We start from the raw sequence: 17521 nt of genomic DNA on the forward strand, positions 1-17521 counted from the left end.
CGTTTTAAATGTTGGCGCCTACCGCTTTTGGTATGTTGTTAGGTGTAGGTTTCAATCCATCCAGTGTGGCCAATCTCGCTCCTGAGTGTGACGCATGTATTGAAACGACAGCAACAGCAACAACAACAAGTCTGTTATTGCTGCTGGCGCATCGGTCGCCATGATTTAAGATGCCAGCTCGAGCCGTCTGCGTTCGTGCCTGCACTCACAAACAGTACTTTCAAGACCGTAATCACCATGTACACGTGTCCTCTGACCATAGCGAAAGATGACGCCTCGACTTTTTCACTTAAACTCATAACATGGAGAAGTACGAAACAACGTATGTAAGTTGATTTGCAAGGCAAATTGGTGCCTATTGCTGGAACCTTGCTGGAGCATTCATACTTTCATGAAACTAAGTATTGCGAATTTAAAGCTACGGTAGATTTGCCTCCCTCTCTGCAAATTGGGGTGTCTTCATTATCGTCGTTAGTTGTTCCACCGAGCAGAAGCTGTCGCTATTGGGGACAATCATTTTCGCTTGGTTTTTAAAACTCGGCATAGTACATGCGTCAGCGCTTAAAACCGATAGTGTTTCTGCTGCTAAACCGAGCCCCTTATTGCTTCACAGTGTCGGAAATACATTCAGCCCTCTCTCGACTCGCACACTGCTAAGTCACGCAAAATCTCGTGAAGGTGAGTTTTATTTGAGGAGGAAAAAAACTGTGACTTCAGACGGGACGGGAGACGAAGTAGTGAACAGGATGAGCGGTAACATTTCGGATCAGCTTGTTCAAAGTTCCACCTCTTGAACTTGACAGTATAACCAAAAGCGACCACTCGAGAATATTGCCCACGCACAGAACTTCCCTTAGCCCTGCAATGTATATCATAGTGGCTGATCACTGTCAGAGTATAAGTTCGTCGTCAAAATCCACTGCGCGTTTCTTTTTTCGGCGCACAGTTTCATCTTGCTAGATGCCTAAATGTCGCTTACACTGATTCTCACAGAACATGGCAAGCTGTTTTATGCAACGTTCCCATGTAGCTTGTCCATCGCGTCGATTATCTTAAAATTGAGGCTTTCCACCTTTGCAAAAATGCACTTCGATTATTCTTTTCTATCATTTCATTGAAACAACACTCAAACAGGTACGATGTGCGTAATCTACCAGTCTGTTTTGCCAAAGGCGACTTTCACAAAAGTAGTCAAGCTTATGCGAAAACGTTCTGCTGCTACATGCAGGCCTATTCCGTCCTTGTAGACGTCAGCTTGAGTAAGCGTACGTTTATAAACGTTAGCCACTGGTTGATTATTATGCGCTTGAGCAATACTCAAGCTGTTCTACGGTTCCAACCATTTATGTATTGTGGAAGAATTGAATGTGAGTTGCCCACTGAGCTTAGTATACAACGGTAGAATCCAGCAGAATTGCACAGCTGGAACTAAAAGAAGAAGAATGAATGTTGAAAATTGACTGCCAGATATTGCGGTCACAATGATTAGCCACGTTTTGTTAACATGCACACTTCGTGTGGCAACATAATTTGCACACATATTGCAAGGAATCCTTTAAAAAGTAATGAAAATTCGCCTGAGACCTTCTAAACGATGGTTCTCGTACCTTCCGACATACGCAGCCCTCAACAGAAAGTCCGGGTCACACAGCCGTAATCTCTGTCGCCATGTTTCGCGTCGCTTCAACCCTGCTGACACGGCTTTAAATATAGCGTACTTGGGCAGACTTCAAGCCATACACGGCCATCCAAGAATGGGCAATACTGCTAAGGCTCTCCATGACTGTTACTAAAAGCACCATATGCTTACCCCTGTTTGTGACACTTCCTATAGCCCACCAACACCTTACAGAATACTGTAAAATTTGTAAAATGTGCCCTGGTCTAGTAAAGGGCTCCACAAGCACGAAATGATGGTGTGGCTAAAGTACATGTTCATGTTAATGCATGCGTAGAAAAGGAGTCTATTCAGCGGCCATCATGACCAAAATATATCAAGCTACGTTATATGGCTGAACACACTCAAGAAAGCAGAACGACCTTGTTGTGAATCTACTTCTCACGTATACTGCGTCAATCATAAGTATAGGTCTCTGCACAATCATAAAAGGTGAAGCTTATGTGAAAAATTGATCAACCACTTTAACGCAATGTGTCAGCTTCTGCAGTTTATCCTATGTTTTCGGATATCAGTGTCAAGACTTCGCCTCAACAGATATTTGACACCTTCTCGAAAATAGCTCGTCTCAAGTTTCTTTATATGCCCCATGAAGAGAAATTTAATTTAGACTTTACTCTGTATAATCGAGCCCCGGGAGAAACATTTCCCCGCACAAACCACTCATTCGATATTGTGCCTTGCACACCTTGAGTTGACCACTTTAAATACTCGTTCCTTCAAAAAACAATTCTTGAATTCAAAAAACTTCATCAGCACAGGTTTTACGACATCAGTTCAGCTGAGACTTTTATGAGAAAGATGGCATTGTGCTTCCTGTAGTAGCGTGTTTTTATTTGGCATGTTTTTTTTTTCTTTAGCACCCTGTAACAGCCCGCGCACTGCTTACAATATATTAAATAAAATAATAAAATGATAGAAATTGTTTCTTCTCAAAAACGTTGTTTTTACAGAAATTATTCAAACAATTTTGGTGGATTTCGTTGGTGAATCGATTTTCCATATGAGTTGGCATGAAAGAGATGTCAACTGCTGCAAGTTGTTCTGCAGCTCATGGCAGAAATGTATGTGCCAAATATAGAAAAAATGAAAAATACTATATTTTACTCCGTATCACATGAAAATGACATGACAGGACATTGAGTAGCACATCCTTCTTTCCAATTATGCGCCCCCGCCGCTGAGGCACCGTCGGTTGTTTCCTCACCCATCCGCCTTTCTCTCTCTGGCCTTTAGAAGAACTTTACCTATGTATTCTGTGCCGACGAAAGCATATGTCGCCTTGCAAAAGACAAGTACATTTGTCAAAACGTTGGCTCCTGCTTTCATCTTGTTCTCACTTTGTTTATCGTTTTGAATTTCCATCTCCCGCATTCGCCATGTTTTCCATGAAAATTACCCGTATTTAAAAAATGTCTCGCCACTGCAAGTATCTTGACGGGTCAAAGACCTGTCGAATGCCGAGAACATAATTTTACAAAAAAAGGAGAGGCAAAATCCTATCACTGTTTTCTTTAAACAGTATACTACTATAATTGAAATTATTCTTAGGTCGCAGGACGCGTACGTCTGCTAAATCTCAGCAGAGCCTACTACAGCTCCACCGTTCACGATACTTCATGCTGCTGAAGTGAATGAACGATACTTACATTTGTACTGCTTTTTAGAAGCCGAAGGTCAGGAGGAACAAGGGAATCTTGACTTTTAAAAACACGTTAACGCGCCGTTTGCAAACAATAAGAAAACTACGCCTGCACATTTGATGCCACTACCAAGATGCTGTGATTTCGTTTTTTCGAAAGCGTTATATGGCCGATTGAGCGAAGATTCGTCGTAGTCTGCGTGACCAAAAGATGGTACCAAAAATGGCCGATGGCGCAAAGTGTAAAAACACGTGAAAAAGAAAGCACGTATTGACGATAAATTTTTGAGGGATGTTCCTGCAAACAAATTAAATGAAAGGAAATGTGGTACATTTCGCTACGGGTGGTAACCGATTCCGGGCCTCCGGGGTGCGAGAGGAGTTCGTTTCTCCGACGTCGCTGCGGATACACGGTTCTGGAAGGCTAAAGTTGTGCCTATTGCGTGCGTCATTGGGCACGTGACGGCGCAGACAATGGGGAGGACGTGGTGCCGCACTATGAGTGTATGAAATGAACATGTTTATGACGTTCCAAGGTCTACAAACGGTACAAAGCTTTGCCATTCTGAAACATAAGCAGTCTTAAGTGTCTCTGTGGAATTTGTATAAAGGTGTTGCAGGAGGGTAGCTTTAAGTTCGAGACAAAGAATCCAAAGAAATACAAAAATTATCTTTTAACAAAGTGCCCCGTACGTCGGATATTTGCATTGATGTGCCGATTAGAAATCGCACAGTGTGGTTCTTGCGCAGCAAGCGTAGCAAGAAGCCGAGGTCGCGGCTGTCTTATTCCCCAGATAAGACCTGAGGCCTGGTTAATATGAAGAATTACTCGAGCGGAAGCATATTTATTTGTTTTTTACCACACAGCGAAACATCGTTATTGGGGACGCAATAGCAGAACAACGTGTCTACGAAGCATCATGGCCACGAGCTTTCTGCTGCTTGATGTGTTTCGTCCATGGTTCGAAACCCCACATCAATATTATGAAAACTGAACACCAAACTTTCAACATTTCTTCTTTTCGGCATCGACTTGCGTTAAAAATTAAACAAATGACATAGTTGCCTAGTTTCTTTGAACGTGTGAGGCCTAAGACTAACGTTTGAAGCCTTGAGCATAATACAACTAGATAATTTGTGCCATTCAATTCAAGAACTCTAAAGCAATAAAACGATGGACACCAACCAAAGGAAACACTAAAAATGAATCAATGTTTCAGGCGTTTCGGCTTCGCTACGGAAGCCTTGTTCACAATTGGTTGAAGGGAAATCCATAGAAGCTAATGTATTCTTATGCACGTGACGTAAACAGCGCATGTACGACTTCGAATGAGCGCGTGAGGTGCTTTCTCAAGAATTATCTTCCAAGAAAGAAACTTGAAATCGCACCTGTATCTGGAATCGTTGAAGATACAGAAAACACGTTACACGCTCAATGGAAGTGAGGGAACCCTCCCCCAGTCGTACACGCGCTGCGTACGTCACGTGCTAAAGAATACATGAATTCCGCGAACTTTCCTTCAACCCATTGTGAAAAAGGCTTCCGTAGCGAAGCCGGAATGTCTTAAACATTTATTAATTTTTGTCATTTCTTTTGGTCGGCGTCTGTCGTTTTGTTGCTTCGTGTTTCTTCCAGAGAAGACGGGCTTCCTTGGAACCCTCTGCGTCATCAAGAACTTTAACGCCCACGAAAGTTATACCGTCGTGCCCTTTGATTCCTTACTTGACATTTTTTATGCTCCGGAGCAAACCGATATAAAGAACAAAGTAGTCTGTTATATTCGCGCACCCTTCAAGCTATCCTCAAACGCTGCGGATCCCTTCAGGGGCGCCTTGGTGTTGACAGGTAGGCAAATATAGAACGCCGTTATGTGACCGTCTAAAGTTGTGTATACCAGTGCGTGTTATTATTACCCGTTTTTAACGCGGTGCCCAAGGCATATCCCCGTATCTTCAGTGTTTAAGCTGAAAATTTGACTCACTGATATTCGAATGATGGCAAATGTGCTTCATCAAAAAGCACACTTTATCTCTAAAAAGCACGCAATGTATCTAAAAGAGTTTACCCCATAAGTGCTCTTGGAAATTCGTGGTTGATAATGAGATATGTTTAGCGTTGCAAAAAGATATTATTAGACGAGAACAAATCGCTTTGGACGGAAGCGATGCTTTTTGCTGTATTCGCTTGCCTTGTAAAATATTTTACCTCTTCGAGATGTTGCGCCTTAGCATGCACGTTAATAAGTTATCAGCGTATTGCAATTTCTTTAGGAAAGTTGTGTAGCTTACCATGAAAACAATGGCATACGTTTCGTGGAGTAAAATCTGTCAATAAAAATGCACAAATAATATAAAACAAACATATAATCAATAACAATCAAACATAAACGGAACTGATGTATGCATGGCCAAAGGGTATAATCCGGATAGTTGGTCTGTGATACTCGTACCTTAAATAACACTACAATGGCAAGGACGGACGTAACAACGACAACGCTTGCTTCCAACTTTTTATTTTTACCAACGCACAATTTTTTTTATTAAAGCCTCTTGCTCAGGTCAACCAGGGTGTGACATCTGGTCAAGCATGGCGCAAGTGCTGTGCGGTTCACTATTAATGGGAACACTCATATCTGCAGCTGTAACTTTCCTGGTGACCTAGCTGAAAGTGGATGCGGAAGCATTGCCAATGCACTGCATAAGCGTGTCGAAACGAGTCGTCTGCCAACCGCCCCTCACCCCCCTCATGCCTTCTGTTGCAAATCTACTGCGGTTGACCTGTTACAAGACAGGAAAATTCGAATATGGTTCTACACTCAAGTGTTTCCTTTAACAGGGGGCACCTCTCTACGTGTCTCCTTCAACAAGCCGGTTGCCTGTGGGATATCGATACTGAATCAGTGCTCATGCACCTGTCTGATTTATTTTCTATATGAACGGCGTCGATATATTCACACATCTGCTATGCTTTGGCTTTGTCCACGACACTGCGCTGATAAAACATACCTGTGCGCCCACCCTCCTTAAAATAAAACGCAATCCAATCACCACAAGACTTGTTTACGTTGTAGTGTGACCGTAGACACCAGTGTGACCATAGCTGCTCACGAAGACTTAAGTAGGAGACGTAGCCATGGATCCTCAACTTTCGAAGCCCCCTTGAGAACATCGATCCCTTTGCGAACACGCCTTGTGTGTGCTGGTTTTATTTTTTGTTGATGTTTCTAACGAAAACGGGGCAGCGTAGTCACACAGAACACACTAAGTGGACACAAACGCAGCGCTGCTGCATTGATGTGATTAATAGATTATTGAGTGTATTATGGCGCAAGTGAAGTTGCGCCATGAGTTGGAGCGACTGTTATCGTGTTTGGCTTTACGATGTCGAGTGCCGACGCAGGAAACTATTTGATCGATCCTCTTCTCGTCTTACTATTGTTGATCTTGTCCTCTGAACTTGTTGCTACTACGTAGTATTATAAATTGTGCGGATAAAGCTAAAGAATATAGAAATTGAATTTTGCTTCCAAATGTGCAAAAACTAATAAATTATACAAGAGATATACAAGAACACACCTAAATTATGTACCCTTCATTCAAATGTATAATTTTTCTACTTGTAAGCCTAGTTGACGGTTAACTTCGCTTTTCGCAGTGATGCCAGAACGTCTACTATAAGTAGGACGATGTTTTTTGGGTTTTACAGTCTCGCTATCAGAGCCTGCATAGGCTCCACCAACGCAATTTTATATGCTTGTTTTTTGACGTCACTCTTCTAAGACCCCATTAAAAGATCAATCAAAAGAATTTTGACGTCTGCAGTAGAACGCGCAACTAGAGTGAGTGAGTGAGTGAGTGAAAACATTATTGAGCTCAAGTAATTGTGTTTTTCTGCAGCTCGGGCGGATTCTTCAGGGGAGTCTTCCTCCTTGTGTCTTCCCCAGAGGTCTTCACCCGCTGCTTCATCCGTCCTCTGACTCAATGGTCGGCTCCCGTCAGTCCAGCGCTAAACTGGCTTCTGTTGTCCGTCGTGCACATCGCACTAGACCTAGCTGGTCTTCGCAGCGGTCGTTGCACAGCAGTTCCTCCCATTGCTCCGCACTTGGGTGTGATATGATTGGGACTATTACAATTTGTTGACATGCCCATGTTATGTGGTTTAATGTAGGTTTTCATTGCACCAAGCACATATGTCCTCATATAGTGTGGGTTGCATTTTATTTCGCACGTTAAGGTAATGTACGACCATGTTTGTAGTTGTTTCCATGTAACAGCTTGTTCCCTGTTAAAGGATTTGTGCGGCGTGAGGTACCACTTCCTGCTGCCCCTGTAATTCTCTAAAATGGCGAACACCTTAGTCTCCTCGCAAGCACCCTTTGTTGCATGCTTGGGATATAAAAATTTATCAATCGTAGGGTCTTTTTCCGTGAGCAGTGCTGTGTAAGCATTTGATGCACGGGAGCTATCTTCGTTTTTCTTTAGAAAGTCGTGGTCTATGATGATTATGGTCTATCTTGGTAGATAATAAAATGCGCAAAGGTAGCAAAACAGCTTAAAAATAAGTGTCATTCTCTTGAATTATTTGCCAGTGCCTTTCTCTCCTACTCTGTGCCTTTTAGACTATTCTTGCGCATTATCTAGTCGCAATGCTATTGTTATTGGAACTCTACGTTTTCTGCAAAATATTAAACCGTCACCTTGTACTGAAATTTCAACAGTCTATAAGAACAGTGGCATTTGCAGAAATACGCATATCTATTGTTAGCATTTTGACACGTGTGAGTGCTGTGGATAGATGACTGCCTTTCCAACCCACAATACAAGCACTAAGTCCCATTGGCGGCAGAAAAAAAGGTTGCGAAATTTTCTTTCTATTTCGCCCTGGAAAATACGACGAAGATGCAACAAGAGCGTCCCTGCGTAAAATAATTCTTTCATAAACATTCACACGAGAGATGTGGGTCGAATGAATCGAACGTATATATGAACACAACAATCAAACCCCGGCCCTCAGTCCCCAGCAGCTGCGAAGCAACAGACCACGGCGGCGGTCAGACCTGCGACGCAGCAGAGGGTGCTAAGAATCCCTGGCTCCGGACAGGCCGCCATTGGAATATGAACCTGGCAACGTTTAACGCTAGAACGTTATCTAGTGAGGCGAGTCTAGCAGTGCCATTGGAGGAATTAGAGGGCAGTAAATGGGATATAATAGGGCTCAGTGAAATCAGGAGGCCAAAAGAAGCGTATACAGTGCTGAAAAGCGGGCACGTCCTGTGCTACCGGGCGTAGCGGAGAGGCCAGAACTAGGAGTCGGATTCCTGATTAATAAGAATATAGCTGGTAACATACAGGAATTCTATAGCATTAACGAGAGGGTGGCAGGTCTTGTTGTGAAACTTAATAAGAGGTACAACATGAAGGTTGTACAGGTATACGCCCCTACATCCAGTCATGATGACCAGGAAGTCGAAAGCTTCTATGAAGACGTGGAATCGGCGATGGGTAAAGTCAAAACAAAATACACTATACTGATGGGCGACTTCAATGCCAAGGTAGGCAAGAAGCAGGCTGTAGACAAGGCAGTGGGGGAATATGGCATAGGCACTAGGAATAGCAGGGGAGAGTATTTAGTAGAGTTTGAGGAACAGAATAATATGCGGATAATCAATACCTGCTTCCGCAAGCGGCATAGCTGAAAGTGGACGTGGAGGAGCCCGAACGGCGAGACTAGAAATGAAATAGACTTCATACTCTGCGCTAACCCTGGCATCATACAGGACGTCGACGTGCTCTGCAAGGTGCGCTGCAGTGACCATAGGATGGCAAGAACTCGAATTAGCCTAGACCTGAGGAGGGAACGGAAGAAACTCGTACATAAGAAGCCGATCAATGAGTTAGCGGTAAGAAAAAAAATAGAGGAATTCCAGATCAAGCTACAGAACAGGTATTCGGCTTTAACTCAGGAAGAGGACCTTAGTGTTGAAGCAATGAACGACAATCTTGTGGGCATCATTAGGGAGTGTGCAATAGAAGTCGGTGGTAACTCCGTTAGGACACCAGTAAGCTATCGCAGGAGACGAAATATCTGATCAAGAAACGCCAATGTATAAAAGCCTCTAACCCTACAGCTAGAATAAAACTGGCAGAACTTTCGAAGTTAATCAACAAACGTAAGACAGCTGACATAAGGAAGTATAATATGGATAGAATTCAACATGCTCTCAAGAACGGAGGAAGCCTAAAAGGAGTGAAGAAGAAACTAGGAATTGGCAAGAATAAGAGAGAGTTCAAGTGGCTGAGGAGTTCTATAGAGATTCATATAGTAGCAGTGGCACTCACGATGATAATGAAAGAGAGAATAGTCTAGATGAATTCGAAATCCCACAGGTAACGCCGGAAGAAGTAAAGAAAGCCTTGGGAGCTATGCAAAGGGGGAAGGCAGCTGGGGAGGATCAGGTAACAGCAGATTTGTTGAAGGATGGTGGGCAGATTGTTCTAGAGAAACTGGCCACCCTGTATACGCAATGCCTCATGCCTTCGAGCGTACCGGAATCTTGGAAAAACGCTAACATAATCCCAATCCATAAGAAAGGGGACACCAAAGACTTGAAAAATTATAGACCGATCAGCTTACTCTCCGTTGCCTACAAGGTATTTACTAAGGTAAATGCAAATAGAATCAGGAACACCTTAGACTTCCGTCAGCCAAAGGACCAGGCAGGATTGCGGAAAAGCTAGTCTACAATAGACCATATTCACACTATCAATCAGGTGATAGAAAAATGTGCGGAATATAACCAACCTTTATGTATAGCTTTCATTGATTACGAGAAAGCGTTTGATTCGGTCGAAACCTCAGCAGTCATGGAGGCATTGCGGAATCAGGGTGTAGACGAGCCGTATGTAAATATACTGAAAGATATCTATAGCGGCTCCACAGCCACCGTAGTCCTCCATAAAGAAAGCAACAGAATCCCAATAAAGAAAGGCGTCAGGCAGGATGATACGATCTCTCCAATGCTATTCACAGCGTGTTTACAGGAGGTATTCAGAGACCTGGATTGGGGAGAATTTGGGATAAGAGGTAATGGAGAATACCTTAGTAACTTGCGATTCGCTGATGATATTGCCTTGCTTAGTAACTCAGGGGACCAACTGTAATGCATGCTCACTGACTTGGAGAGGCAAAGCCGAAGGGTGGGTGTAAACATTAATCTGCAGAAAACTAAAGTAATGTTTAACAGTCTCGCAAGAGAACAGCAGTTTACGATAGGGAGTGAGGCACTGGAAGTGGTAAGGGAATACATCTACATAAGGCAGGTAGTGACGGCGGATCCGGATCATGAGACTGAAATAATCAGAAGAATAAGACTGGGCTGGGGTGCGTTTGGCAGGCATTCTCAGATCATGAACAGCAGGCTGCCATTATCCCTCAAGAGAAAAGTTTATAACAGCTGTGTCTTGCCAGTACTCACGTACGGGGCAGAAACCTGGTGGCTTACGAAAAAGGTTCTACTTAAATTGAGGACGACGCAACGAGCCATAGAAAGAAGAATGATAGGTGTAACGTTAAGGGATAAGAAAAGAGCAGATTGGGTGAGGGAACAAACGCGAGTTAATGATATCTTAGTTGAAATCAAGAAAAAGAAATGGGCATGCGCAGGACAGGTAATGAGGAGGGAAGATAACCGATGGTCTTTAAGAGTTACAGAATGGATTCCAAGGGAAGGGAAGCGTAACAGAGGGCGGCAGAAAGTTACGTGGGCGGATGAGATTAAGAAGTTTGCAGGGACAACATGGCCACATTTAGTACATGACCGGGGTAGTTGGAGAAGTATGGAAGAGGCCTTTGCCCTGCAGTGGACGTAACCAGGCTGATGATGATGATGATGATCATCATGATGATGATGCCAATACTAGTGTGCGATTGCTTTACTTGATCAGAGGGCGTTCAAACACTATTGCAAATTGCCAATAGGCATGCGACGGCTTTGCTGCCTTGACAAGGAAGAAAAAAGTGCTTTTATGCCACACAGAGAGCACAAAGAAAGTGGCCTACAAAGCCAGGAGATGATCCTAGTCGGTGTTTACTGAGGTCACAAAACGTTTCTTGAGCCAACTTGCTAAGCACGTGATTTCCCACCACACTTTCAAATGTGGTCCTCCACTATGTTGCCGTCCTCGCCGCTTGTGCATTAAAGGTCTAGCCGTCACTAATACCACAATCGAGCACTTGCTGCGCCTCTGAATTATTCGTTTCTCATCCAGCTCGTGGGTATCAACACTGCACCTTGTGTCAAAGGATTCAGGTGTATGGCGCTCGTGCGGAGATCCCGCTGCTACCAATGCTTAAACCATCCGCGACAGCTACCCACTTTCGCCCATATTGAAATTCATATTAATTTTGATTTAGTGCAACCTATTTAGTCACGTGTATCTGGCCAATAAGGCTTCCCATGGGGCAGGGGCTTAACTTTTAAGACATGCCGTATACTGCCACAACGACGCCTTCCGTTTGTTAGCGATTGTACGCACGAGTTTTAGCTTACGCACAGGTTGAAATGTGATTTCCCTACGGTCTTCGTATACATCGACGACGTTTTAATCGCCAGCGTCGCTCCTGAGTGCCACTTGCACATCTCACGTCAGCTTTTCATATGGGCTCGTCACGAACACGTGAAAATGGATTTGTTAGGCTTCTCAGTTATACTTCTTCGCCGATCACATTGCTGCGCTCAGCCTGCTCCCGTTACCATCCCACATCGAGGACTTCAAGAACTTTCCCGGAATCGATGAACCTCTACAAGCTTCGCGTGTTCTTGGGCCTCGTAAATGTATCACACCATAATATTCGTCACTACATTACCTTACTTCACCCGATCAAGGACCTATCGAAGGCATCACAGAGCCCGTATTCTGCCTATTCAGAACCCCTTGGTCGCCTGAGGCTCTGTCTGCCTCCCAGGCTACTAGAAAAGCCATTGCTGATGCAGCTTTTCTTGTGCGCCTCCGTTTTGACGCGCCTACATAGTGATGCTAGATCCCTCCATTGTTTTCATTGGTGTTGTCAGTTCAACGATAGATTGATTCTGAATGCTACTATTTGGGTTATTTTCCTCGTAAGCTGCAATTCGCTGACACGCCCCAGCGTTTTCGGTCACCATCTGCTGGCCACCAACGCCACTATTCAAGACTTTCGCCACTTATTGGAATGATCCAAGTTCCCCATCTCAACTGACCACAAATGTCTGCCTTATTCGTTCAGCACAGACGTCTGAAGTTACGTCGCTCAAGAAATGTTACGCACAGGCGTAACAGCTGCTGAGATGGTGGGGATGACCATGATGACCACATATGATGTCTCATACCCACCCTGAGGGATTGGTCAATTGGGCACCTGAAATTTTACATATTTCAAGAAACTACAAGTAATGTGCGATCGAGTAATCAAAACAGACACTATAATAATTGCTTAAACGAGTAAACGAGCAGAGGAACGTGAACTGCATAAGCCTGGGTGGGCGTAGATGACGGCATTGCTTTGGCCAGTGCAATGTGATACGTCACATCGGTGACATGGCGCAGAACGCGATAAGCACCAGTGTTGCGTGGAAAAAGCTTCACGGCAAATCTTCGAGTTGGTATACAAAGGTGCACTAAGGATCGGGGAGTGTAGTAGGCACACTTATCGCGACAATCGTAACTGAACTTCTGCGTTGCCTGCAACATCGTAAGGCGGTTACGGGCAATATGACGTGCAGCATTTTCCCTTGTGATAGCATCCTGCGCGTACTCCCATGGTTGTGGAGTGGTTGGTGATAATGTATCCATGGGTAGTGTCGGTTCACGGCCAAAAACAAGATGAAATGGGGAACAACCTGCCGTATCGTGGCATGGCGTGTTGTAGGCGAATGTAAAGAAAAGAGTAATATAGAATCCCATTCTGGTGCGATTCAGTCGTTCTTTGAGGCCATTTGTCTGAGGATGATAGGGGTGGTGACTTTATGTTTTGTGGAACATAAGCGGAAATAGTCATCGGTGTGACGGGACAAAAAATAAGGATTGTGATCGGTGAGCAGCTGACGAGGAGCCCCGTGATGCAGAATCACATCTTGGAGAAGAAAGTCGGGAATATCAGCAGCTCAGCTGGTCGGAAGTGCGCGTGTAATAGCGCAGCGCGTGGTATAGTCTGTCGCGATAGTAACACATTTCTTCCCTGACGCTGCTATATTGAAAGAACCGAGCAGATCAAGGCTGACGCAGAAGAACGGCTCTTCTGAGACATCGGCATGCTTTAGAAGGCTGGTGGGAAGCGTCGGTTGCCTGTTGTGTCGTTGGCACAGTTCGCAGCTGCCAACATACTTGTGCACGGAACGATAAAACCCAGCCCAAAGCCCGCCGTCTCTGGGGTCGAAAGCAGGCAGCTGGCGTACGCCATGACGCCATCACGACCATGCTTGCGTTGTGCAAGGACGCCTCCGATGTCCTATCCGCTGGCATCCATTCAAACTTCTGTAAGGGCAAGTGGGTCAAAGTGAGACAACATAGGCGACGTCGTGGGAAGGCTGATAAACTAAAAAAATGCATGGGCTTTTCTACGACCCTATAAAAAAAGCGCATCTTTCTTGAAAAGTTCAGTGAGTAGACGGACGACGTCAGCGTAGTTTTTTGACAAAGCGACGAAATTAAAACCTACTTTAACGAAGGAACGAACGTCTTTGGTAGAGGAAGTCACAGGGATATGCTTCACGGCGCCATTTCTTTCTGAGTGAGGTCGTATTTCTATACTGTTAAGAAGGTGACCGACCACTGTGATATCGTGGTGTCCAAAGTGGCACTTGGATGAGTTGCATTGAAGACCGGCGCTGTGGAACACATGAAGAATAACCGACAGGCACTTTCGTTGAAAAGGAACCACGTCATCTATGCAGCAGAAACAAGTAGACCACCTGAAGCCTCGAAGGAGATAAAGCATCATGTGCTCAATTATGGCTGGAGCATTTCAACGACCGAATGGCATAATAGGCCAGTAGTTATAATAAGGTATTGTTATATAATAGGGTAATAAAGCCTGTCAGGCGTTACAAATGCGGCCTTCTAGAAGTACATAATATACACGGTAACCTGCCAATAGCCACATCACCGGTAAATGGATTAAAAATATATCTCGCTCCATGGAGGCAGCTGAGTGCATCATCGATGCGTTGTAAAGGGTATACATGCTTCTTACTGATCTTGTTCAGGTGTCTGTAATCGACCAAACGCCAGGTGACGACCAGGAGAACTTTTTTTGAGTTACGCTGCCAAGCACGAGGTCGTGCGATCAAGTCCTGGGTGCGACGGCTCCATTTCTATGGCGGTGAAATGCAACAACGCATGTATGCTGTCTATAGGTGCATTGGGTGCATGGTAAAGTACCCCAGGTGGTCGAAATTAATCCGAAGTTCAGCACCACAGAATGCCTAATAATCAGATCGTAGTTTTGACACGTAATAAGCCAGAATTTATTTCAAACATTTCTTCAAGAAAAACTCGTAACAGAGGTGACTGTTCTTACGATGAGCGACGCAGCAACCATGTTCAACTGGGCCTACGCACTGTATATTTGTAAGGCTCCAGTAACTGAGACTGATTGGATGGTAACTTGAACTGACAGCTACTTGGAAGATTTTCAAGCCATGAGGACATCAAGAGCGGCCTATTAGCCAAGATTGTACCTTAGGCCACAGTTGCGACGGAGAAGGCAGGTTTACTTGTGAAATTCTTGACCCCTTTTTGACCTGTCATGCGGCATCATGGAACACGACTACGTGCAGGAAGTTGCATACGCAGACTTCATAAAAAACGTTTTCTGCAAGACAGTCCACTCTGTTCGCAGCAACTGCTTACTTTACATTTTCTCAGATTTTTCACATTTGTTAGAATGTACCCACCCGACCTTTGGACACCACATCCAACACACCTGAGGGACAAGTTTCACTGCAGTTTGTCAAAGAAGCATTCAAACTCGACAGCGATTAAGTCACCCAGAAAACGATGCCAGATATCATCGTTGTTCACTTGATCCCGAATAATAAAAAATCTGGTGAATTGTGCTTTTCAGGCATTTGGACATGGTCCATCGCGTGCTTTTTTATCGTACACAGCTGCTTAGACGGTATGGCAACATCGATTCCACATAGAAGTTCTTTAAAATAATGAAATATCTGATTGCTGGTATGAGTGGTACACATACCACAGACACTGTCCATCTGAACTCTCCTTGTGTAGGAGACCAATGGGAGGACCATGCAGACAAAAAGCAGCTCCTAAGGCAATCCACAGCAGAAGTGATAACAGTCATCCTCACCAGCGCACTTGAGCTCCTTGACTACCTACAAAAGAAAATGGGATACACCTACTTGCTAGCACATCCACTAAGCCAAGACGTAAGGATGCCATCAGGCTGCAATCGCACCCTAAGCTACAGTAGTTTCTGCTTACGGTAAACATCCCCTAATTTCATCACTTTGCACGTAGTGTAACAGATGGCAGTGCAGCGGAATGTACAACCAGTTCCATCCTCAGCTTTGAAAATCAAGAAGTAACAGTGGCGCAGAAACTGAGTGTTGGCAATGAAGTTCCACATGAACGAACTGGGACCCTCCACCAAGTCTACTACAGAAATTGCTTCAGAACATCCGCATCGTTTGAGAAGGAGCGACTCAAGGCTGTGATGTCATATTGCTGGTTGTGTAACAAAGTTTGTCTTACGAGGCAGTGGCCCTGCTTGCCACCTTCTGGTTCCAGCACAAGATCGGCGTTGCCTGCCTGAAGCAGAATTAATCGAGCACAATGACCTGGGCGGCTTGCTTTACCCCTCACCCGAATTGTTTAGGTTCATCACACCCCTGGAGGATGTACTACTGCTTCCATTAACACAAACATTACAGTGAAAGCATCATGGATATTTTGCATGTAATCCATCATGCTTCCTCCTTGCATGTCGCCAAAAAAACGTTAACGGATGTATTGTTGTGTTTTACGCTCTCATGACACTTCGCTTTTTGGTGAAAGGCGAAAAGATATCCAACCTGCTGAGGAAGCGTATTCAACCAAACATCCTAATTAGGCCGAACTAGTTGCAATGTAACTCTCTCATATCGCATGCTGCAGTTTTGTCTCCCTAACCTGCTCTTATATTTTTTTGCGATAGAAATTGTATGGACACTCCAGGCGCATTTCTGCCATCGCAATCGGCGTCGCCGTGTTGTGTAGAATGTCCGAGGCCGATAACATCGTCACCACGCGCCGTGTGCTGTATGCGTGAGTTTCTTCCTCTTCCTTGCTAGTTTGCGGCTCTCCCGCGCATTAACATATTCTGTTAGGTCCATTTCGCACTGAAGGAGAACCAAACTTAACCAACTCGTCCCACGCGTCCTTGATATAGTCTCAAGAATGTTTGTGTAGCCTGCAGGTGTTTTTCCAGACAGCAAGGCTGCGTTGGAACAATTGCTGCCAGGGCTTTCCCTCGACAAGTGCATTCAGCATGCTTTATGGGCTGTTAAAGGAATACAAAGTCATATTTACCATCGTGTTCCAGTAGGTATCTTCCCATATCAGCGTAGAAGGCAACGAGGCCGCTGACAGTCTGGCGCGCAGAGCGCTACAATTCAAGCTCGCAAAAAAGGCTCCCCGAAACGCAAGTACAGACATGGAAGATGGCCGTCTGAAACCGTTTCCTCTCGTTGTGGTCTCCGCCGCATCAACCTTGTGTGATTAGAAGACTTAACAGAACTGATGCTGCTCTCGTTTATCACCTCCGCACAGGGTCAGCGTATACTTCACCTTAGCGGTGCGAGACAGGACTTGGCCCATCATCGTCATGTGTGCAATGCCAAACTCTTCGTGTCATTGAACAGTATATGCTAAAATGTCCTGAATTTGAAGCAGAACGCAATAACCTATTACATCGACTCAAGCGCAAGACGGTGCCGCACTGAAATCGCAAGCGACATTTTGTTCCCGCGGGGAAATTGAATAAATAGGAGGAAAATGCTTCGGCTCCTCCTAACGTTCCTCCATGGCACAGAGTTCTGAAATTAACGGTGAACCGTATTGGTCGTCATGTTTCTGGAAACGCGCAACGTAATGGGCTCCGAGTCAACTTGTTTTTGGAACTTGGTGTTGTTGATTTATTTATACTGCGAAGTGTTTCATAC

General features: G+C 44.6%; 1 protein-coding gene across 5 annotated transcripts in view; it reads left to right on the forward strand.

Annotated features, from left to right (window-relative positions):
- The window catches only part of LOC135912296 (venom serine carboxypeptidase-like), a 174799-nt gene that overhangs the window by 143046 nt on the left and 14232 nt on the right, over positions 1-17521 (forward strand). Inside the window, exons 1-2 of one of the 5 annotated variants that reach the window (XM_070540687.1) lie at positions 5026-5166; positions 7218-7426. The exons of 2 other annotated variants lie outside the window; for them this stretch is intronic. The gene's annotated coding sequence lies outside the window, so the exon portion shown is untranslated. Of the gene's footprint in view, positions 1-5025; positions 5167-7217; positions 7427-17521 lie in introns of those variants that run through there. 2 more of the 5 variants (XM_070540685.1, XM_070540688.1) reach the window with 2 other exon arrangements.

This window comes from Dermacentor albipictus, chromosome 6, assembly GCF_038994185.2.
Source record: "Dermacentor albipictus isolate Rhodes 1998 colony chromosome 6, USDA_Dalb.pri_finalv2, whole genome shotgun sequence".
Taxonomy (NCBI): domain Eukaryota; kingdom Metazoa; phylum Arthropoda; class Arachnida; order Ixodida; family Ixodidae; genus Dermacentor; species Dermacentor albipictus.